Genomic DNA, 24,362 nt, shown 5'->3' on the forward strand with positions numbered 1-24,362 from the left:
ACAAAAGAAATCCTTAGAAGTCAGATCAGGTGAACGTGCGGGCCATGGTATGGTGTTTCGACGACCAATCCACCTGTCATGAAACATGCTATTCAATACCGCTTCAATCGCACACGAGCTATGTGCTATTTTGAAAGTATATCGCCATTCTGTCATGCAGTGAAACATCTTGTAGTAACATCGGTAGAACATTACGTAGGATATCAGCATACTTTGCACCATTTAGAATGCCATCGATATAATGGAGGCCAGTTATCCTTCCTCCCATAATGCTGCACCATACATTAACCCGCCAAGGTCGCTGATGTTCCACTTGTCGCAGCCATTGTGGATTTTCCGTTGCCCAGTAGTGCAAATTATGCCGGTTTACAATAGCGCTGTTGGTAAACGACGCTTTTTCGCTAAATAGAACGCGTGCAAAATTCTGTCATCGTCCCGTAATTTCTCTTGTGTCCAGTGGAAGAACTGTACACGACGTTCAAAGTCGTCACCATGCAATTCCTGGTACATAGTAAAATGGTACGGGTGCAATAGATGTTGACGTAGCATTCTCAATACCGACGTTTTTGAGATTCCCGATTCTCGCGCAATTTGTCTGCCACTGATGTGCGGATTAGTCGCGACAGCAGCTAAAACACCTACTTGGGCATCATTGTTTGTTACAGGTCGTGGTTGAAGTTTCACATGTGGCTGAACACTTCCTGTTTCCTTAAATAACCTAACTATCCGGCTACCGGTACGTACACTTGGATGATGTCGTCCAGGATATCGAGCAGCATACATAGCACACACACGTTTGGCATTCTGATCACAATAGCCATATATCAACACGATATCGACCTTTTCCGCAATTGGTAAACGGTCCATTCTAACACGGGTAAAGTATCACGGAGAAAATACCGTCCGCACTGGCGGAATGTTACGTGATACCACGTACTTATACGTTTGTCACTATTACAATGCCATCTATCGCGAAGCGAAAAAAGTGGTCCAACTAAAACATTCATATTTCTTTACGCACTACACGAATATGTAATAAAAATGGGGTGGTGGTTAGTGTTAAACGGCCCGTCGACAACGAGGTCATTAGAGACGGAGCGCAAGCTCGGGTTAGGGAAGGATTGGGAAGGAAATCGGCCGTGCCCTTTCAAAGGAACTATCCCGGCATTTGCCTGAAACGATTTAGGGAAATCACGGAAAACCTAAATCAGGATGTCCGGAGACGAGATTGAACCGTCGTCCTCCCGAATGCGAGTCCAGTGTGCTAACCACTGCGCCACCTCGCTCGGTAATGATAAAAATGGGGGTTCCTATTTTTAAAAACGCGGTTGATAGCCGTTTGACCTATGGCAGCGCCATCTAACGGGGCAACCACAGCGCCATCTGATTTCCCCCTTCAAACTAGACGAGTTTCGTTCTTTGTAGTTATTTCGTTTGGTGCTTATTTCGTGAGATATTTGGCCCGGTCACTATCAATGGATCACCCTGTATAAATGACCTTGTGGATAACAGCGGAAGTTCACTGAGGCTTTTTGCGGATGGTGCTGTAGTAAATTGGTTCAAATGGCTCTGAGCACTATGGGACTTAACATCTATGGTCATCAGTCCCCTAGAACGTATAACTACTTAAACCAAACTAACCTAAGGACATGACACAACACCCAGTCATCAAGAGGCAGAGAAAATCCCTGACCCCGCCAGGAATCGAACCCTAGAACCCGGGCGTGGGAAGCGAGAACGCTACCGCACGACCACGAGCTGCGGACTGCTGTAGTATATCGAGAGGTTGTAACAATGGAAAATTTTACTGAAATGCAAGAGGATCTGCAAAAATTGACGCATGGTTCAGGGAATGGCAATTGCATGTCAAAGTAGACAATTGTAATGTGCTGCGAATACATAGGAAGAAAGATCTTTTATCATTTAGCTACAACATAGCTGGTCAGCAACCGGAAACAATTCCATAAATTATCTGGTAGTATGCATTAGGAGTGATCTTAAATGGAACGACGATATAAAATTATAAGTCGGTAAAGCAGATGCCAGACAGATTCATCGGAAGAATCCTAAGGAAATGCAGTCCGAAAACAAAGGAAGTAGGTTACAATACACTTGTTCGCCCACTGCTTGAATACTGCTCACCGGTGTGGGATCTGTACCAGATAGGGTTGATGGAAGAGATAGAGAAGATACAACTAAGAGCAGCGCGCTTCGTTACAGGATCATTTAGTAATCGCGAAAGCGTTACGGAGATGATAGATAAGATTCTGCTGGAGAGACGCTCAGTAGCTTGATACGGGCTTTTTTTGAAGTTTCGAGAATATACCTTCACCGAGGAGTCAAGCAGTATATTGCTCCCTCCTACGTGTATCTCGGAAAGAGACCGTGAGGATAAAATCAGAGAGATTAGAGCCCACACATAGGCATACCGACAACCTTTCATTCCACGAACAATACGAGACTGGAATAGAAGGGAGAACCGATAGAAGTACTCAAGGTACCCTCCGCCACACACCGTCATGTGGCTTACGGAGTATGGATGTAGATGTAGATTTCCGTCGTCCAAGAGGGTGATTCTCAGACTGAATCCAGCATTCATGTAACGTTCCCGTTCAGCGTGTCTAGAATGTTTTTGAATTCTCATATACATTTGTGACACATCTGTCCAAATGACTAACCGACTAATTTGTAATGTGTACAGTTAATGCATTCACACATAAAACACTAACTATTGCACTTTTCCCTGATGAGTCGCCTTGTCTCTGTATCTACAGTGTCGCTTCACGTTCTTCATCGATCACGCCTGTATCGTGTTTAACGCTGGCTTCTCCGCCCCCACAGTTTCAACAGTTAGGAGAACGTTGTTTGTCGTTAGGCGTGTGGCTGCCGTCACTGAGCCTCGTAAGTAGCCGTCGTTAGCAACTCGCCTGATTTGTCAACGTCACTGCCATTCTCCTGCCAGTGGAGCGAACGATGTTCTCCCTCGGTGTACCCGACTTTACATTCCTCAGTTGGTACTGGAAACTACATTCCGTTTGTCCCCAGCATTCACCTTCTTTCGGTGGAACTGATTTCAAATAATCTTCGTTTACTTGAAAATGGTCCAGGTGACGAAACCGGTCATACTATAAAACAAGTATAGTGTACACTTTATTGGTAGAAACTGAAGTTTAAGCAACTACATGTGTTAATTATTTAGTTCAATTACGTTCAGTTTGTTGTGCCTTGCAAAATGCCACCATCCATTATGAATACGATTTTCTTCCTACCTTTCTAAGGAAGTGGCATCCTTAATTTGGTGAATTCTCACTCTCTTGCACATGATATATTAAAATAGAATGTGTTTAATATTTAGCGCCCACCACGGTATGCTGCGTCATTGTCCTGACTGACTGACTGACTGACTCATCACAGACCAGCCCAAATTCTTAGGAACAGAACCTTGAGAGTTGGAGAACGTGTGGATCTTGAGAGGTAGGCCACGGTTAAGAAGGGATTTTTCGAGATTCCAGTCCTAAGTGGTTGAAACTGCGAATGAAGGGGTTTTTGAAAAATGTTTCTATTAAGGCAAATTTGAAGCTAGACCTACGAAAATTGATACTTGGTTTCCCGCTCAGAAATAAAGAAATAAGAGTTTCAGAATTTTTTGAAATTTAACCAGATGGAAGTGTGGCAGGGGGGTGAAAACCTTTTTTGAGACTTCATTGTCATTAAAGAACTTCTAAAGTATCTTAAAGCTAAATCTATGAATATTTTTATCTGACTTCTATGTTACAAATGAAAAAAAAATATGTTCCAGTGTTTTTGGAACTAGGACCCATAAGGGGACGAAATAGGGGATGAGTTATTTTTATGAAAATATTTTATTAAGAAAAAATTTTTGAAGCTAAATCTATGAAAATTTAGATTTGGCTACTCAGTTAAAAATAAAAAAATACTTTTTTCACTGTTTTTAGAAATCGAACCCCTATCGCGGAAAGGTGGGGGATGAAAGTCTGTATGGAAATATTTCATTATGTAAGCATTTTTGAAACTAAATCTATGAATGCTTGTATTTGGTTTCTCTGTTAGAAATAAAATGTTCACATTGTCACTGATTTTGGAAATTCAACCGCTAAGGGGGTGAAATAGGGGGTGAAAGGTTTTATGAAAATATATGATTGTGGAATAAATTTTAGAGTGAAAATTTTGAAAATTAGTGTTTGATTTCTCGGTTAGAGATGAAAAATACGTGTTTCACTGTTTTTGGAAAGTCAGCCTCTATGGGAAAGGAAATAGGGTCAGACCGGTTTAGTGACTCATTATCACCCAGCCTGAACTGCTACTGATAGAAACTTGAAGTTTCGTGAGAGTGTGGGATCTATATTATAGGCATGACTTGAGAAGGGATTGTCCGAAATTCCACTCCTAAGGGATTGAAATAGTGGATGAAAGGCTTTTAGAAAGTATGACGCTATTAAGATAATTTTAAAGATAGAACTTCATAAACTGGTATTTGGTTTCTCAGTCATAAAATATAAAATACATTCTTCAGCATTTTTGAAATTCATGCCTCTAAAGGGATAAAACACAGGATGGAAGTTTCTTGAAACTAATTAATTATGAAACAACAACTAAATGATTTTTAAGACTACATCTCTGACAATTGGTATTTGACTGCCTGATTAGAAATAAAAGAACTACTTGTGTCAGTGTTTCTGGAAATTATACCCCTAATGGTGTGCAATAGGGAGCGAAAATTTTAAAAAATGTTTCGTTACCTTAAAATTATATTGCAGATAAATTTTTTAATATTGGTATTTCACTTCTCGGTTTGATACACAGAAATATTTTTTATAAGACGAAAGTTCCTCCAGAAGAACGCAAAAGGCATGATTAACAAAAGCTTTGGACACCAGCTACCAGAATCGCTATTTAGCCACAAGTACATTCGGAAAATACCACGCTTATGTGGTCTTAACTTATATATGGACACCTATACAGACTGACCAAACAGATCTTTGACTGTGTAACCACTAGAAACAACAAATGGGTGGCGGAGGTGAAAAATTACATGAACCAACTCAACATAACAGCAGACACAAACGACAGAATAAAATTCAGAAACATCATTAAGAAAACTAAACTAAATGAGATACACTGTGACAAACGTGTGTGTGTGTGTGTGTGTGTGTGTGTGTGTGTGTGTGTGTGTGTGTGTGTGTGTGTTAAGAAGCCCATTACACCTATAAAACTATTATATATAATTGGAAACAGAAAATTACAAAAGAAAAAATTTTTTATTTAAGAAGAGGGATAAGAAAAAATATGACGGCCTCAGTAGCAGATGTCCCTTCTTTGCCCGGATGAGGCCTTGGAATGTCGCTATCCAACATCGAATCCAAGTCTGCCACACAGTTTTTGATGTGCCGACTGATCCAGCGTTATTTTTGTAAACAACTAGTGAGCAGTTTCAGCTTTGCAGGGGCAGCATTAAGTATCTACATATGGGCTTGTATGGCATAGTGGTAAGAGATTATATATACAAACCTGCCTCGTGAGTCAATCTATTCGTGGAAACCGTATTAACGTCGACATTTGGTGGCAGATTAAAACTGTGCTTCGGATTGTGATTCGAACCGGGCCTTCTTGCCCTTTCGCAGGCAAGTGTTCTACCAGCTGAGCTTCCCAATGGCGACTCGTGGCCCGTCCTCACAGCTTTACATCCGGCTGTATCTTATCTCCTACCTTCAAAACTTCAGAGACGTTCTCCTGCATAAACTGTGGGACTAGCGTTCCTGGAAGAAAGGGTGTTGTGGAAATATGGGTTTGCCACACAATGAGGGATAGTTTCCACAATGGACTTTCTACTGTGTAACTGAGTAGTCCTATGTGCTGATACGAAACTTTCGGGGGTCCCACTCTGACGCAAAATTTTTATGTGCACGAAAGTTTCGTATCAATGCACAGACCGTTGAAGAGTGAAAAATTCATTCTGAAAACAACCCTGGAGGCTGCTCTAAGCCATGTCTCGTCAATATGCTTTCTTTCAGGAGTACTAGGCCTAAATGTTTTGAAGGGAGAACTTCTGTGACGTTTGGATTGTAGGAGATGAGGTACGTACGGGAGTAAAGCTGTGAGGATAGCCACTAAGTCGTACTTGTGTAACTCAATTGGTAGAGCATCTGCCCGAGAAATGTACAGATCCCAGGTTTGAGTCACAGTCCATCACACAGTTATAATCTTCGAAGGAGTTTCGTAGCGTCGCACACTCCACTGCGAAGGGAAATGCGTTCTTGTACGAAAGTTCTTTCAATAGTTGCTGAGATCTCATCACATATAAACAGAAATAGGCTGTGGGTGACTTTAATTCAACATAGTTCTGCCAGTTTGCAGGATATATTTGTAAATTATACACACAAATTTTTCTCACGAATCAATCTGTCCATTGGTGGGAACCGTATCAAAGTCCACAGTCTAGTTCTGAGGTGAGTCTTTACTTACAGACACAAAACTACGCGTTACTATTTAAAGTCCCTCCTCAGGTTTTTCTATATGTGAAGACTAATTTTAGAAAATACTGTAGGAATTTTCTACGGTTTGCGCTAATAGACTGATTCACAAGGAAGGCTTGTGCGCCAGCAGATAGGCTTAATGCAGTCCAAGTAAGCATCAGGATGACCAGAGCTACCGCTACCGGCAGGCTAGCGCTATCTACCGAAGACTGTCCTTGGATAGGGAATATTCTCAATCTGAATTCTTTCAGAAACTGGATGTAGTTCGATGCACGCTTCAATGTTTGCGAGAGTGCAGTATCTAAGGCTGTGATTAATCTGAGGTAATGTTTGGCAGTTCATCATCTGAGGAGCCGCTCTGCCAATTACTTATCAGTGTCCCATTCACGTTCGTCAGTGATACAAATGCCCGTGACGCCATAGCAGGTCGCTGCTCATGACCACATTACTGTCGCTATTATTTGTACCATAAATGCAATGTCACAGTGAACAATGTAACTTGATTGGTGCTGGAAGTATGTAAAAAAAAAAAAAATTAAAAAAAAATGTACTTTTATAAATCGCTATCACTTTTGGTTCTCTCGTGAAATACCTGTTCCAACTGTTGAACTGAAATGTATATATCTAGCAGTCTGAAAAGATGCGGAATAGTCGAGGGGTGTCAGCTTTACCATTCATCAGCCTTGCCACTGTGGTAACTGCGGTTCCCATCAGATCACCGAAGTTAAGCGCTGTCGGGCTGGGCTAGCACTTGGATGGGTGACCATCGGGTCTGCCAAGGGCTGTTGGCAAAGCGGCGTGCACTCACCCCTTGTGAGGCAAACTGATGAGCTACTTGATTGAGAGGTAGCTGCTCTGACCTCGGAAACTGACATACGGCCGGGAGAGCGGTGTGCTGACCACATACCCCTCCACATCCGCATCCAGTGACGCGTGTGGGCTGAGGATGGCACGGCGGCCGGCGGTAGCTTTGGGCCTTCATGGCCTGTTCGGGAGGAGTTTAGTTTAGTTTTAGCCAGCTTTACCGGACTCACAATAATCTTCAATAATGCCCAATGCTGGCATTAGTCCACATACTTTTGACGCACGGATGTGCCAAAGTGGAAACCGCTCCGTTGCTGATTTGTCGACTGCTCTGAATACTGATATCCGGCGTTATGGAGATAATGTTACGCTCACATATTCCGGTGGGAAAACGATGCTGGTATCTTCGGATCCACTCATCTGGAGATTCCCGTACATGACAAATGGCTAAGATAAACAGACGCCACCAGAGATAAGATAATCTGCTTTCCGAACCATTTCCCACTAGACAACCCAACAGTGACCGTTGTGAAAGCTATAGCAACACAAGAGATGAATTTGAGTCCGATTCGATTGAAAAATGTAAAATATCGAAAAAATATTTCAGTACGACAGTTTAGAGTTTTAACTCGTTATTAGTGACCTCGAACTGCTTAATAACCTACGTTTAATGTGAATCCACTAATTTTATAGTTTTTGATCCACCAAATTGGATCCAACAGTTTGAATTTTGTAATCCGGACACAGGATTCCAGACCAGCGACCAAAAGAATTTCAAGAGAATATAGTTTTGTAGGGGTTTATATCTAGTTTTCTATTTTGCCCACTACAGATTGTGATGCGAGTTGGCCCATTGCGCGACGGCCTCATGAGTGCCTACAACGGCATCGACACTGTTCGTGGCAGGAAAGTGAGAAACTATAAATGTTATTGCCAAAATTGTTTCACTGAAGTAAGTCGTGCTTAGGTTGATGGATTGAGTTGTCACACAAAGGCCAAAATGACAGATATCGGGATAGAAAATCAACTAAAACCCTTCAAAGAAGTATTATTAATAATATCTGATGGGATTCATATACAATTCTACATAATGCGAAAGAAATTAGCTATTCTACAGCAGCAGTTTACCGTATATCATTGGAGCACCAAAGTGGCCCTAGTGACAAATATGCGCCGGAATAACCCGTTCTCAAGAACCGTCCAGATCGAACGCATGCAACTGCAGGTCCTATGACGAACTGTTCGTTGACTTCTGTTTTGGGATCTTCGGCAGACATTCGATTAACGATGATCCTGACGTTTTGGCAGCGCTAGTAGCCGGCAATGTCAAAGCTGCACCTTCCATTAATGGTGACGAATCAGCCACTTGTGCCAGCACAACGACAGGGTAATCGTAAAGAATCGTCAGCTGAAACTCTCCAACCAGAAATCAACAAGCATTACAGCAACAAGTGACTGTTGAAGCTTCCTTAATACTGAAACAATTTTGCAACGCGCTCTACTAACATGACCCTTCTGCAGAGTGAAAATCCTCTCTCTAGCAATGAACATGGATTCAGAAACCAATATCGTGCGAGAAATCCTGGTAACCTCGGGTCGTTCACGAGACCCAGAAGCCAGTAGATACCGAGAACAGGTTGATGCCTCGGTTCTTCTGAAAGGCGATAGACACGATTCGGTGCTGTCATCCAGTGAACAAAACACAAGCGTACGAACTATCAGACCAGCTTTGCGATTCAGCTAAAGAGTTTCTAGCAAATCTTCAGCAAGCCCTCCAGCAGTTTGCTATCTTTGTAATGAACAGTGGGACGATCTGCAGAGAATCTACGGCTGTTGCACGGACTGGCAGTTCACACTCTACGTAAACAAATGTAACGTACTGTGTACAACCAGGCGGAGAGGTTCGTTTTTGTTGCACGATTCTAGCGTAGTTGCTTGATGCATTCACATCGCTTAAATATCTGGAACTATGCCTACGGAGCCGTTTAAAACGGAATTGTCAGACCCAAAACTAATCGCAGGAAAGGCCGATGCAGATGAAGACTGAGATTCCTCGGAAGAATGATCAAAGACTGAAGTCCAGACACAAATGGGATAACATACAAAGCCATTGATCGATTAATACTTGATTAACGATTGTCAGTCTGTGACCCATATCAGACAGGACGAATGCAAGATATGGTGATGATCCAATGAAGTGCAGTAGTTTTTGCCTCAGATTCATTTAGTGAGAACGAAAGCTTCATGGAGAAGCTCATCCAACTCTAGTGGTAGACGCTACAAAAGAGACATAGAGCATCTTGAGGTAAATCACTGTTGAAATTCGGAAAACTATGTTCCTAGATTATTCAACCAATATATGGCTGCCTCCTTCGTGAATATCTAGAGAGCAACACACACGAAAAATTACAGAGATTCGAGCTAGCACGGAGATTTAGCAGCAACCGTCATTCCCGTGCACCAATAGTGACTGCAACAGCAAAGGGGGAAATAACAGTACTCACCGCCCCATACCATAGGGCTGCTTTCGAAGTATGGATGTAGGCACAGAACCACAGAAGCAACTAATACTTCTCGTACGGACTCAAATACGTTCTACGCTGAAAGCAACCACCACGAAGCGGTCGCGTTTGGTAAGCGTACATACTTAACCGGATTAGTTTCTTTCTTTTGAGTCGGTTCTCGTACAAACGTTTCTAAAGCACTGTTTTGTAGGAAACTCCTTGAGTGTTGTCAGTACAAGGGGAATTGGAGAAAAAGGTTCCGTTTGAGGTCGTTGCCGCAGCATATATGCGACGTACCGCGACTCAGATGCGGGTATATGAGCACCGACATGAAGGCAAGGGATTAGTAGGGAATTCTTGACTGCGATGTGCCGATAAATGCGGCGTCGTTAACTATGGCGAATTTATTACGAAATGTGTACAAACAAAACTTAAATGCTGCTGCTCTTTTCTTATCCGCCGAAAGACAAACACCGCTAGATATCCAACCGGGAATGAATGATGCGCGCGGGGCAGTATCTCCGTCGAGAAGCATCGTTGTAGAATGCTGTGCCAGATTTCGTGCTGGCAGCGATTCGAAACGAAACGCTTGTGGATCTGTGAGGCCATCCTTATTCAGAACGGATGATTTCAATTCAAGTGAGAGACTCTCGGGTACCCGCCCTGTAGTCCAGATGTCTCCCCACGCCATTATCACCTTCTCGAACCCTTAAAAATTTCCTTGAAGGGTAGACGTTCCCTGTCGGACGGGGACGTGCAGTAGGCACTTACGAGTGGAATTCTTCACGCAGTAGGACACAGTGTTTTACCAGCTTCAATCTGGTACTTTGGTATTGCGATTTGCCTGACTGGTAAAGAGAATCTGGACAGTACGGCCTTGGAACAGAAACTTTTGGATAGGTCCTTATATACTGATTTTAATGAAACTCCCAGCAGCATTACAGTTCGAGAACAAGAACCAGTCTGGACACCTATTGAACATAATTTTACTACAGTCGACATCTCTTGGGCGTTGACACAAAGTGATTTGAACCTATTTTCACTTTTACGTAATTATTTTTCATGTATGTTAACAATTCCTTTTCTGTTTGAATAAGTGCTGGATATCGTGCATAACCTGTTTTTAATTTCTCTACAGTACGATGTATATTTCTGGAATAAGTGACACTATTACCTGTCGTTCCTAATGGTTTCTCGATGTATGATGTATACTACTTCTTCACACCTTGTATTTTAAATGTATTTCAGTAACACAATTAGAATTACAGGTATTTGTAAGTCTGCTTTTATTTCATATGGGTCCCACTGCTATTATAAGTTATGTAAAATGAAGTTATTTTTATTATTATTCAAAACCGGTTACCTGGCAGTTTTATTACTGTTTTATTAACCTGTGAATTTGTGTATGGGTTCTGCCCCAGTGCTGATGTGGAAGCGTACAACCAGTGTTATAAAAAATGTTAGCTTGTCCAAATGGTACGAATGATCCGTACATCATCGCGTCGTTAAATATGATAGCAAAATTGTTAGTCTTCACCCTCAAAACTTTTGTTGTTGTAATGAATATTGTTTCGGGGTATTTGAGTTGTTACTTAGTGGCATTTTTCGTGCTATTACTATTTCTTATATATTTGACTCCTCAGTTTTAACGTAATATTTCACGTAAATCAAGAACGATATACTTCTAACTCCCACGCCAAATTGTGGGTGCTGTGTTTTACATTAAGCAACCGTGTATGTCTGATGTCATGTATGTATGGGTTCTGACGCAGTGCTTATGCGGAAGCGTATAATCATTGTTATAATTATAGCTTGTCCAAAGTGACAAACGAGATGTACATCATCATGTCGGTTAAATATGATAAGATTGTTTGTCTACACCTTCAAAACTTATTTATAATTGATATTGTGTTTCACGGCATTTTAATTATTACATAATGCCATTTTCGTACTATTACTATTTTTATACATTTGACGCCTTAGTGTTAACGTAACAAATGGCTCTGAGCACTATGGGACTTAACTGCTGTGGTCATCAGTCCCCTAGAACTTAGAACTACTTAAACCTAACTAACCGAAGGACAATACACACATCCATGCCCGAAGCAGGATTCGAACCTGCGACCGTAGCGGCCGTGCGGATTGTAGTGCCTAGAACCGCTCGGCCACTCCGGCCGGCCTTAACGTAACAGTTTACGTAAATCACGAACGTTGTACTTCTAACTTCCCACGCCAGATGGTGGGTACCATTTTTTTTAACTCTGTTATACCTCATTTCATGTTATTCATGTATTATTCTTTTTCCTTTTCTTTTTTTTCTTTTACTTATCCTGTACTCTGACAACTTATTATCGATCTGTTATATGTTTTGTAATTTGGTTTTTTAAAAAACAATACGCCAGTGTATTTTAGATGTTCCCTTCCCCCTTCGTCTGCTATGTTTTTTACGTACATTTTAAATTTGAATTACTTCATCGGTCACAAACGCACAAGAGGTATTTTCTGTTAATATCTTTCAAAACCAGTAATATGAAGTCTTTACGTGACACATGACACATAGAGGGCGTTCCAAGCCCTGTCGCAACGAGGTCTGCTGTATAGGTGCATGTAAACAGCGGCCTCAGTTTATGTCATCGCTCTAAGCTTGTGGTTATAGCTTGATACCAGTGCCTACCAATTTTAATTCTATATTATAGGTATGTTCCTACAAATTGTTATGTTCATACGCAGGTGTAGTTGTGATTTTAGGTTTTATACTCTCTGATCGTTATGTGAAAATTTTTAACTTCTAGCACTGAGGATGGTCACTAAGTGACCGAAAATAGATTTCACTGATAATAAAACAACAAAATACGGCCAATGCTGATTTTCCTTCCAAATCTATCCACTATTTGGTCGTGGTGCACACAACACGCCATGGAGTCGCCAATCAGTCACACATTGATACACCACGAAAAAAATCAAAGCCCTAACAACACATCAGGAACTATGACACCATAGTACCATTTCAAACTATGATTAATTACAAATGTTATTATCAAGGTTTAAAACGTTGTTACACATATTTGGCTTTAATATAACTAATTCGACCCAGAAAGACCTTTTCCAACGTCACAATTGCTTATGTATAAGGATGCTACGATGATCTGCAAAGAATCTATGGCTGTTGCACGGACTGGCAGTTCACACTCTACGTAAACAAATGTAACGTACTGTGTACAGCCAGGCGGAGACGATAACAGTTTTGGATCTAAACAGATTTTAAAAATAATATAGGAATAACTATTATTAACATATTGACAAGAATAATTACTGTTCTCCGTTTATAACAGATTTTTTACAATCGTTCTAACGAAATATGTTTTACCTTAATTGTTTGTGGCGTCTAGAGTGCTTTTTATGTTTCTTATGTTTAGTGTATGTTCATTATCACTAGTGTACACACTTCTGGAACCTCTTAACTACATATTAAAATGTTCACTGCACTTTACCTTGTCACTATAATCTTACCCAGTACTGCCGAGTTGGGTGAACATGTTTAAATACAATAATAAAAATTCAGTGGCAGCAGTCGAATTAAAATCTACAAGATAAATGGCATTCAAATGCCAACTCCAGAATTGAGGCCGCAAATATTAATACTATAAAATTCTTAATTTTAGCAGTTGTCTATATTTTCAGCTTGACTCATTAGGGAGAATTTGCAACCTGAAAACCTATTCCACTTCCAAAATCTAGATCTGAAACGAAAAACTTTACTTACGGTAGTAACGCTGATGAAGTGCGCTGTAATACCTTAGTCTTACTACCCAGTAAGGAGAAAGTCACTATCATAGAACTATTTCATAACTGAAACCCTTCCGAGTTATATGTTTTTAATTCCCCTTCTCACAAACTAAGTGGACCCTGTAGCTCCAAAAGTGGCAAATTAGCGGACTACCATATTTCCGACTGCAAGCGGTTTTTTCCTTACTTCCGAATAGCTCCGGTCTGAGCGAGAATTAAGTTCGAAATGTTTTGAAACAATTCATTCACTGTTGGCGGTAAAAATAGAGAACAACTGAGATCTCTTACGCAGTCAAAACAGATGGTATTAACTGCCGCCGATTTTGTTTACCCCTACAATTGGCAAAATAAAAGCCAGTAAGCGAGCTCTACTCAAAGACGACAAACAGTTGCTTCGGCTTCACTGTTTACTTTTAAAGTTTTAAACGTTGTCGAGAAGTCATTAAGCACAATTAATCGTGGATAGGTAAAAACTGACGATTCATTCACGTTATTATTTGCCTTAACACTCTCCTCTCGCCCTCTGTAAGATGAATGTAGCTGCGTCGTATTCTCAAAAAAAAGTTTTAATAAAACTGTCGAGCATCAGGGTCTAGAGGTTGCGTACTTTATTAGTATTAAAAATATCTTAGGCCCGGGCTCGAATCCCGCTAGTGCTTAGATTTTGAAAAATAATCAGCATTGCCGGCCAAAGATTGCCGGTATCAGAAATCATTCTCATTTCGTCAACGGCCTCGTCAAAGAGGGCGGATGAATGAACAGAGGTTCAGGGCACTCTCTTGCCCCCAGAGTGGCAAACTGCGCCTAAAGGCCGACGAATTAGCAATGATCTTTGGCATGAGGACGCAGAAGGCAATGGAAACCCCCACATTAAAGACACATAATTTGTATCCCCTTGAATAAATGTCATGATGATCTATCCATTGGAAAAAGTTTTTGGATTATTTCCACTTTCGGATCAGTGAGAGGAAAAGACTGAATAACCAACGAGCGTCTAACGTTCAACAAATTGGAGTGCAGAAGGTCAGAAGTCTGAAGGTAGTAAGGGATATAGATAATCTCAAAAGGGAGCTGCAAAGGCTCTAGCTAGATATTCAGTGAAGTGAAATGAAAGACGGTAAAGAATTCTGTTCAAATGAATATAGGTTAATATCCACAGCAGCAGAAGACTGAACAGTTCATGGATGGGTTCATTTTCATCGAAATCGATGGCAAACGAACACGGACAACGATAGTTCAGGTATACATGCCGACTTTGGAACTGATAATGAAGAGATAGAGAGAGTTTATGAGGATATTGAATGGGTTATGCAGTTCGTAAGTGGAGATGAAAATCTAATGGTGATGGGGGCGTCGAACGCGATTGTAGGAGAAGGAGTGGACAATAGTGTTACGGGAGAATACGGGCTTGGTACTATAAATGAGAGAGGAGAAAAATTTATTGAGTTCTGTAATAAATTTCGGCTAGTGAAAGCGAATACTCTGTTCAAGAAGCAAAAGAGGAGGTATATTAGGAAAAAACAGGGAGATACAAGATTATTTCGGTTATAACTATACTACGGTCTGACGGAGATTTCGAAATCAGATACTGGATTGTAAGGCGTACCCAGGAACTGATATAAACTAAGATCACAATGTAGTAGTGATGAAGAGTAGGCTGAAGCTTAAGACATTTGTCAGGAAGAATTAATATGCAAAGAAGTGAATACGAAAGCACTAAGGAACGAAGAACTACGCTTGAAAATATCTAAGGCTACAGATGCTGCAATAAGGCCTAGCTCAGTTGACTGTAGAGATGAAGAAAAACAGACATCTCTAAAAAGGGCAGTCACAGAAGTTGGAATAGGTACAAAGAAGGTAACTGCGAAGAAACCATGGGTAACAGCAGGAATACTTGAGTTAACCGATGAAAGAAGGAAGAACAAAAATTTTAAGCGAAATTCAGGAATGCAGAAGTACCAAGTCTCTGATTAATCAAATAAATAGAAAGTGAGGGGAAGCTAAGGCAAAATAGCTGCAGGAAAAATATGAAGAAATATGAAAAGAAATGATTGTCAGAAGGACTGACTCAGCATATAGGAAAGTCAAAACAACCTTCGGTGGAAATAAAAGCAATGGTGTTAACATTAAAAATGTAACGGGAATTCCACTGTTAAATGCAGAGGAAAAAGCAGGTAAGTGGAAAGAGTACACTGAAGGTCTCTATGAAGGGAAAGATTTTTCTGATGTGATGGAAGAAAAACGAGTCGATTTCTAAGGGTATCCAGTATTAGAATTAGAATTTGAAAGAGCTCTGAAAGGCTTAAAATGAAATAAGGCAGCATGGATAGAAAATATGCCATCAAAATTACTAAAATCATTGTGGGGAGTAGCAAAAAAACGACTCTTCACGCTGGCGTTTAGAAAGTATGAGTCTGACGGTGTGGCATCTGACTTTCGGAAAAATATCATCCACACAGTTCCGAAGACGGTAAGAGCTGACAAGTGCAAGTCAGTTTAACAGCTCGTGCATTCACGTTGCTGACAAGAATAATATACAGAAGAATGGAGAAGCAAATTGAGGATGTGGTAGATGACGATATGTTTGGCTTTAGGAAAGGTAAAGACACCAGAAAGGCAATTTTCAAGTTGAGGTTGATGACGGAAGCATGAATGAAGAAAATTCAAGACACGTTCATAGGATATGTCGACCTGGAAAAAGCTTTCGACGATGTCAAACGGTGCAAGATGTTCGAAATTCTACGGAAAGACGGGGAGTGTACAACATGTGCAAGAACCAAGAGGGAGCAGTAAGAGCGGAGTACCAAGAAGGAACAGTTCGGATTAAAAAGGTTGTGAGGCTAGGGTATAGTTTTTTGCTCCTACTGTGTAGTTTGGACATGGTAGAGGCAGTGATGGAAAGAAAATAAGGTTTAGGAGTGGAACTAATATTCAAGGTGAAAGGGTATCAATGATACGATTCGCTGATGACATTGCTATCCTTAATGGAAGTGGAGAAGAACTATATGATCTGCTGATTAGAATGAACAGTCTATTGGGTACAGAATATACATCGAGAGCAAGTCGAAGAAAGACAAAAGTAATGAGAAGGAGGAAACATGAGAACAGCGAGAAACTTAACATCGGGATCGAAAGTTACGAGGTAGATGAAGTTAAAGAACTGTACTACCTAGGCAGGAAAATAACCAGTGATGGACGGAGCATGGACATCAAAAGCAGACTAGCACTGGCAAAAAGGATATTCCTTGCCAAGAGAAATCTACTAGTATGTAACATAGGCCTTAATTAGAGGAAGAAGCTTCTGGGAATGTGCGTTTGGAGCACAGCATTGTACGGCTGTGAAATACGGACTGTAGGACAACCTTAAGAGAAAAGAATCTAAGCATATGAAATGTGGTGCTACAAATGAATGCTGAAAATTAGGTGGACCGAGGTAAGGAATGAGGAGGTTGTGCGCAGAATCTGAGAGGAAAGGAATGTATAAAAAACTCCAACAACAACAAAGGACAGGATGATATGAGGATATGTGTTAGGTAACATCCAGCAAGAGAGAGAACAGACCCATACATATTATAAAAATGTACGTACATTCATATGTTTGTATGTATGTATGTTCCACCTTCTCCTAAATTACCTGATCGATTCCAACCAAAGTTGGTACATTTATCACATAGTGTCTGGAAAGAATAGATGTGGGTGTGGCTGTGAAATAGCAGTGTAGCCCACGATGGGCGAATAGCCATACTTCAGTCATTCAGTATTTAAGAGTGTGGGCATAAAGAGACTTGCAGACATCCTGACATATAATATCTAACCCTTAAGAAATTTTCGCTAGCTGACAACCCCCACAAAATGAAGAATGGAAAACAGTTTATTGCTTACTACACTTTAGATGTTTGTGTAGTAAAATTGTCGCACGAGGCATGATGTTTAATTTATTATTTCTTTACTGCTAACTGCATTCGAGACACGTTGTGGAGACAGTATTCACATATACCACTAAATAAGCCAGCAAAGTAATATACGACACATAGTTCAGGAGATATCATAAACACTGAGATGCGTGAAAAACTGCCCAATCATGCGTGACATTTTAATTTACTACTCACTCTACTTGCAACACAATCCACAGACAATAGTCACACATATCGCCGAACGTTCCCGCAAAATTATTCGATTGTACGGCACCATGACCAGGAGATAAAACTTCATAAACACTGAGCTGCTTATAAATGAAACTACAGGTTGAAATTCGCTAGAGATACAGCCGAAATATATTTAGCAACACGTGTCAAATATGTTGGAGGAGAAAGACTAAAAGAGGTGCAGGGGAAATGGGACCCAGGGAGGGGGGGGGGGGGGGAGTGGAGTGGAGGAGATGAACAGAAGGGGGTGGGTGATGGAGCCATTCTGGCATTTGGCTTAACTGCCTTAGGAAAAACTGATGAAATCTAAATCTGAAAGGCCGGGCAGTTAATGCAGCTCCGGTCACCGTAAATGTGTCTCAACCATTGGGTCCCCTTTGACCCACTGCAATATACCTTAGTCTTCGACATTCGCCATACTAGCTACTGATCACGTAAGAGTTTACGTTGACAGTGTTTCACACCGTAACGTCATTCGTCCATCATACATTTGACAACGTATCTGCAAGAAGTAGGACAAACGTTCTTGTTAGACTGTATTAAGAATAGTGGTGTGCGTGACCGCTACGTTCGCAGGTTCGAATCCTGCCTCGGGCATGGACGTGTGTGATTTCCTTAGGTAAGTTAGGTTTAAGTAGTTCTAAGTTCTAGGCGACTGATGACCTCAGATGTCAAGTTCCATAGTCCCCAGAGCCATTTGAATCATTTTTGGAATATTAGTGTATTTCACAGACAAATGATTTGGCGGTCCACTTGCCTGGAGCTTATTCCAGGCTGCGTCTCAATATCCTGTAGAAACCGGTCCTCCAAACCTGGTGTACGCACAGTCCGCCGCCACCCTGCACATTCGGCAGTCTGAAAGGACCCATGATCACACAAACGCCCAGAAAGGACATGAAGTGTTGTGTGGTGGGTTGGTGTCAGTGAAGGTAAAGCCATGCTGCCTCTCGGCCTTTTCCATCTGCCTGGCTGTACAGGAACTCCATCTCTGCTTTTTCCCTACGCGAATACCGCACCATTCTGCAGCTTACAGTACGCTGCGTGTTCAGAGGAACTTTCATGTGTCAGTGCTATCTGCCGTGGCAATGATACATTCCCGGACGCGTATTCATACTACCTTTTTCCTCCGTTTCCTACAGGAACGCCTCCCTGCAGTTTGTCAGTTTTATGAATGTTCATATAACGGGAATAAGGTTACTTAAAAAAAATTAATGGTAAATTTGCTACATTCTAAACATTTACGTGTTAGTTTCTGTAACAGTAAAAGTGTTTAACTCAGTTATAGAAGTAAGTACGTGAATCTCGATTACGTTAAGTCCTGAGAACGATACCATGATGTATACGAGCCCAAACTAACGTGAAAAGTGCGTACCATGTGTTGGATTGAAATTGTATGCACCTTGCTGAAAATAGCCCTAGTTAAAGAACTATGGTGATTTGATCGAAATAATACGGCATGGATGAAGAATTATTGTTATCTGCCATTTGTTTTCGTACATCAGAAATGTATCTGTCATTATATGAGTGAAGAGTGATATTATATCTACATAAATTGCTTGTGTAAGCACTACGGGGCCCTTGTTATTTATTCCTTCCTCTTTGCTATTTGTCAGGATCTAATTTTAACAATGTGTTCATTACATAATTTCTGTTCACACAAATTGGAAGAACTGTGTTTACGAATTACGACACTGATTTCAAAGATAGTCGTTGTCACCAGATGATGGTCATTCACTCTGAAACAACTAGCGAATAATGTTGTTTAATTCAACAGCTGGTGGACTTAATCACAAATGTCTTTCTTGTTGCGAAATCCCTAGTGCAAATTCAAGAGAGGAAGGGAGTATATATCATCGTCTCGATGATGACGTCACCTGAGGAAGAGCGGAAGTAAATCGTGCTGCTCTTTTTCGAAGGACTATACTGAGATTTAAACCACCTTCGTCACGAGTAAGATTCCTTTGTATTACCTTTTCCAGCAACGCAGTCTGTAGTACAAATCCCGGCATCAGACGACGCTTTAACTTGCCTTTACTAAGTTTACATACAAAAGAAACAATATAGAGGAGAAACGGCTTAATCTCACCAAAGGTACTATATTGTTTCCAGAAGGAATGTTCCACTGTGCAACGAAGTGTGTGCTATTTTGGAACTTCCAGGCAGATTAAAAGTGTTTGCGACACTAGGACTCGAACCCAGAACACTGCCCTTCGTGAGCATCACTCTTATCGACCGAGCTATTCATGCGTGATTCAGCATCCGCCCTGTTCCGCATGATACCCCACCTTCCAAGAGTGCTACTTCCACAAAGCATACAACAGAGCCACTGAGAGATTTGGAATGCAGGGGAGAGGTTTTAAAGCCGCAGGGCTGAACCAGAGTCGTGTCTGCATAGCTCAGTCGGCAAGAGCACTCTCTGTAATATTCAATGTTGGTTCTGGGTTCGAGTCCCGATCATGCTCACAGTTCTGATATACAAGATATTTCCGCACTAACAACATTATTTTGTTCCCAGAATTTAGACAAAATTTCAATAAATTTATGTTCAGCAATTTTGTGTATTGCTTGGGAAACAATTCTATTGAATTCCCTACTCTTTTCGTAAAGCCCAGCTCGATCGCCAACAATCGATCCATTCCATATCGACGAATACAGATGAAAGTTTCTTCGTAAACAACACACTAAAATTCTGCGTAATAAAGGTTGATTCTGTTATAATGTAACAGACGGTTTGGCCACCACCTGGTGCATACAATTAAACTTTCCCTATTTAAACCTTATAAAATGGAAATTACTTACCGTACGAGAACCAAACTTGATAGCATTACTGTCAAGGACATGGGGAAGGAAAGTAATGCAGAAACAATGCAACTGAAACACTTTTAATGTGCTGCTATAGTACATCATACCATTACATACTAGTACCATTACTGCTACAAAAGTGACTCAATATGGCGCGCACAAGTGTGCAGAAGAGTCTGAAAGCGCAGCACAGCATTCTGCACAGCAGAACGAAGCATGTCAGTAGATATTCTGGCTACCTTTCTTGATATGCAGCGCTTCAGTTCAGCACATGTGTGAATATTCCGCTGGTAAACCCTGTCATTCAGGCAGCCCCACAACCAGAAACGGATGATATTTCGATCGTTTCCAAACGTGTTCCGGAGAAACAGGTGAACTTCACGAACGATGTGCGTTGGGGGTCTCCAGTGTGCATGAAAACAGTACAGTTCAATGCGTCTCTCTCCTGTAGGGCGGGTATGACATGCTAGCGAAGCATATCGCATCGCAGTAGCGCTGGCCAGTCACACTGCACGTCTTTGGTCCTTGAGCGCCAACCTGTTCAAAAAAGAATGGGCCAATGATGAACACAGCCCTGAAGCCACATCATACGGTTCACCATACAGAGGAACTTCATGCCCAGTGACTAGAGGTGAAGATCCCTAAACTGTGTGTTCACCTCACCCGTCAGAGAAAAATGAGCTACATCTGTCCATAGGAGGGTCCAGAAGCAAACCTCGTCAAGTTAAATTCGTGCGAGAAAGTGGAGAGCGAAGTCAATATGCCGTTGTGCGTATTGTGGTGCAAGCTTCTGTACGATATGGATCTTGTACGGATACCATTTGAGAATGGTTCGAAGCACCTTGCGTACAGTGGACCGTCGTGATGCAGCACGCGCACTGCCTGACGATCGGGAATTGCGATCAGCGTTTTCTGGCACAGCAACAGCGGTGTCATCAACCAGATGGGCTGCAACCGGTCGTCGGCCTCTTTCTGGACCGACGCCCAGTTCTCCAGCTGATATGAGCTTCTTCATCATGCTACGCACAGCAGGTCGAGAAAGAGGACCCTTCCGTAATCCTTTCAACCGACGATGTTCTCGAAGTGCGCATGCAGCATTACTGTTATTTAGATTATAGAACTTCGCCAATAATGCCCTGCTCGTTTTGTCCAGGCCCATGTTGACAGGTCAACAAGCTTTATGCGATTGGTCAGGTGTGTGAGACTATGAATCACGATGACTGATTACGGCCCTTGGTGGACGTAGTTGCAACCAGCCGGTGGCTCTGTGAAGCATGAAAATCATGCACCACCATGCTCTGGACATTAATGCTACCAAGATTGGTACTCGTACGGTAATTAGTTCCCGGGTTATAAAGTGTTAAATAGGGATAATTTTGCTATAGTCAACCGGTATATAATGTTGCTTGAAATTATCCGTTCTTAATATAGCAATCTTTGTACGTGCATTACTGCGGCGGAACATGGAAACCAGCCCGGTATACACCTAGTGAACTGTGGCAAACCACCTAATAAAAACTACATCTAGGCTGGCTGGCATACAGATCATCGTCATCAATCATCTGGGCGGATTCAGTCGGGGGCTGCGCTACCTCCCCTACCCGGAAGTGGGCGCGTTAACACGCGCAGGTAACTCGGCAGCTATTCATCTGGTGCTTCAGACTTTCGTATCTGTTTTCTATTTCAGAAATTGTCTCCAGCCGCACTAATATGCATTGGCAAGTAGAACCACCTCTTACTCTCAGTGACTTACGAGCGGCATTCAATAAATCATGCCAAACTCTTTCTTTCTGTCTTTATTGGTTTTATTTAGGATTCCAATACACTATATTATTCCCCGCACCTTTGGCTACGAGAAAACTATTTCTAAACGTGACATCTTTTCAATGTGACGGTTTGACACCGCCTTATCTGGAGTGCAATGTATGCGCGCCCAACGTGAGCAGCTCTCTTATCTGGGGTTGGTACCACTGGTCGACGTCGCAGCCAGCCTCACCATCATTCACGTACTGCTCTCCGCGGAGTGCGTCCGCCAGTGGGCCATACAAATGGTGCATCGTCGCTCTTTATGGTCTTACATTAGGCTGCGACAACCCCCCGGCACCCCAACTGGTACACGAGTGTGTCAACAGTATCAACACGTCCAGTTGAGCTGCAGGGTGTTTTATTGTGATCCGTTCACTACACAGAATGAGAGTGTCCGCATGTTCCAGCATCGCAGCAGTCGCAGTTGTGTGCGCGACCTTGTTGCGATGATGGCAAACGCCTCGCCCAACGGCTCACTGTGATTTTGTTCACTGTCAGGTTTCCGTAGGCATTCTGTATACGCTTATGAATATCTGCGATGGTCTGGTTTTTAACAAAAAGGATTGCAGTGACAGCTCTCTACTTGGAACGCACCTCCGTTACAGACGTCATTTTGAAGGTCACATACACCGCCGCCGTCTATAGAAACTTTACGAAACTACAGGGGCTGAAGCAGGACTATTCTGCGATGTACCTCGACAAATTCCATGTTTTTCAAGTGAAAGTGACCAAGGGAAAAAAGTTTACATTACACAATGAACGCTTCTCGAGTAGCTTTAGTTGGGCGATAGCTTCCATGATCTTCAAAGTCTGCTCATCGTAATTTCGACAGTGCTTTAGAATAGCCTTTTGAAGTAATGAAGGCATTTAAGTCACAGCGAGATGTCCAAATGCCTTATGATAATGAGTTTTGTGTAAATGGTGTTTCAAGTTTTATTAAATAAATGAAACATCGATTAAGATACACCATTAATTCTCGTTATACGTTGCGAAGACAAAATCTAATTTCAGTTTCTTCATGTTCCCATCAAATAGTAATCGTTTTATATACACATCCATAACAATGACTGATTTTTATTTTGGATTTTTTATAGTGATCTTTTCTTTTTGAATGTTTTCATACCTTCAGCCCTATCCCCTTTCAATCCATTTCAATCAATATATTATAAACACGCCTGTATGCGAAAAGAAGAGGCAGTTTGTGAGGCACTATAAACGTCATTTAAATGCAGTGAATTACTTGTTGAAAATACTGATTTGAAATTCTCACTAGGCCAGCAATGCAGAGCTGTAGATGTTGAATAGAGTTGGAGGCAGGCCACATCCTTTCCTCACAGCCTATGTCGTTTTTGACTGTGCAGACAAGTACATCCATCATTTCAGAATGAGATTTTCACTCTGCAGCGGAGTGTGCGCTGATATGAAACTATCTGGCAGATTAAAACTGTGTGCCGGACCGAGACTTGAACTCGGGACCTTTGACTTTCGCGGGTAAGTGCTCTACCAACTGAGCTACCGAAGCATGACTCACTTGGTAGAGCACGCGCCTTGAAAGGCAAAGGTCCCGAGCTCGAGTTTCGGTCCGACACACAGTTTTAATCTGCCAGGAAGTTTCACATCCATCATTGATTACGATTTCTATCTCTTTGTAAGAAGCTATAACAGAGTTAATTAGATACTGTCGGAAGCTTTCCTTTTACATGATCTACCACAATAGGTTCTACTGAATAATCTACAAGCGTTATGTGTGTCCTTAAGTTAAATTATATCCTTTACTTTAATAATTGTTTTTGACAAAAAAATCGTCAGGGCTTTATCGTCCATTAATAAAAAATAATTTTTCTATACACTTCAAAAAAAGTTTTGCATCACCTCTGTTCCCAGAACTCCTGAAGATAGACGTTGACTGTGGATATTTTATCACAGACGCAGTCCCTTTGACTGTTCAGAGATGTCAGTAAACCCCCACCAATATGTAAACAACCATGCATCAGCTGCGCTTAATAGACGGAGGGGATCCG

This window comes from Schistocerca americana, chromosome 8 (assembly GCF_021461395.2).
Source record: "Schistocerca americana isolate TAMUIC-IGC-003095 chromosome 8, iqSchAmer2.1, whole genome shotgun sequence".
In the NCBI taxonomy this organism is placed as follows: Eukaryota; Metazoa; Arthropoda; class Insecta; order Orthoptera; family Acrididae; genus Schistocerca; species Schistocerca americana.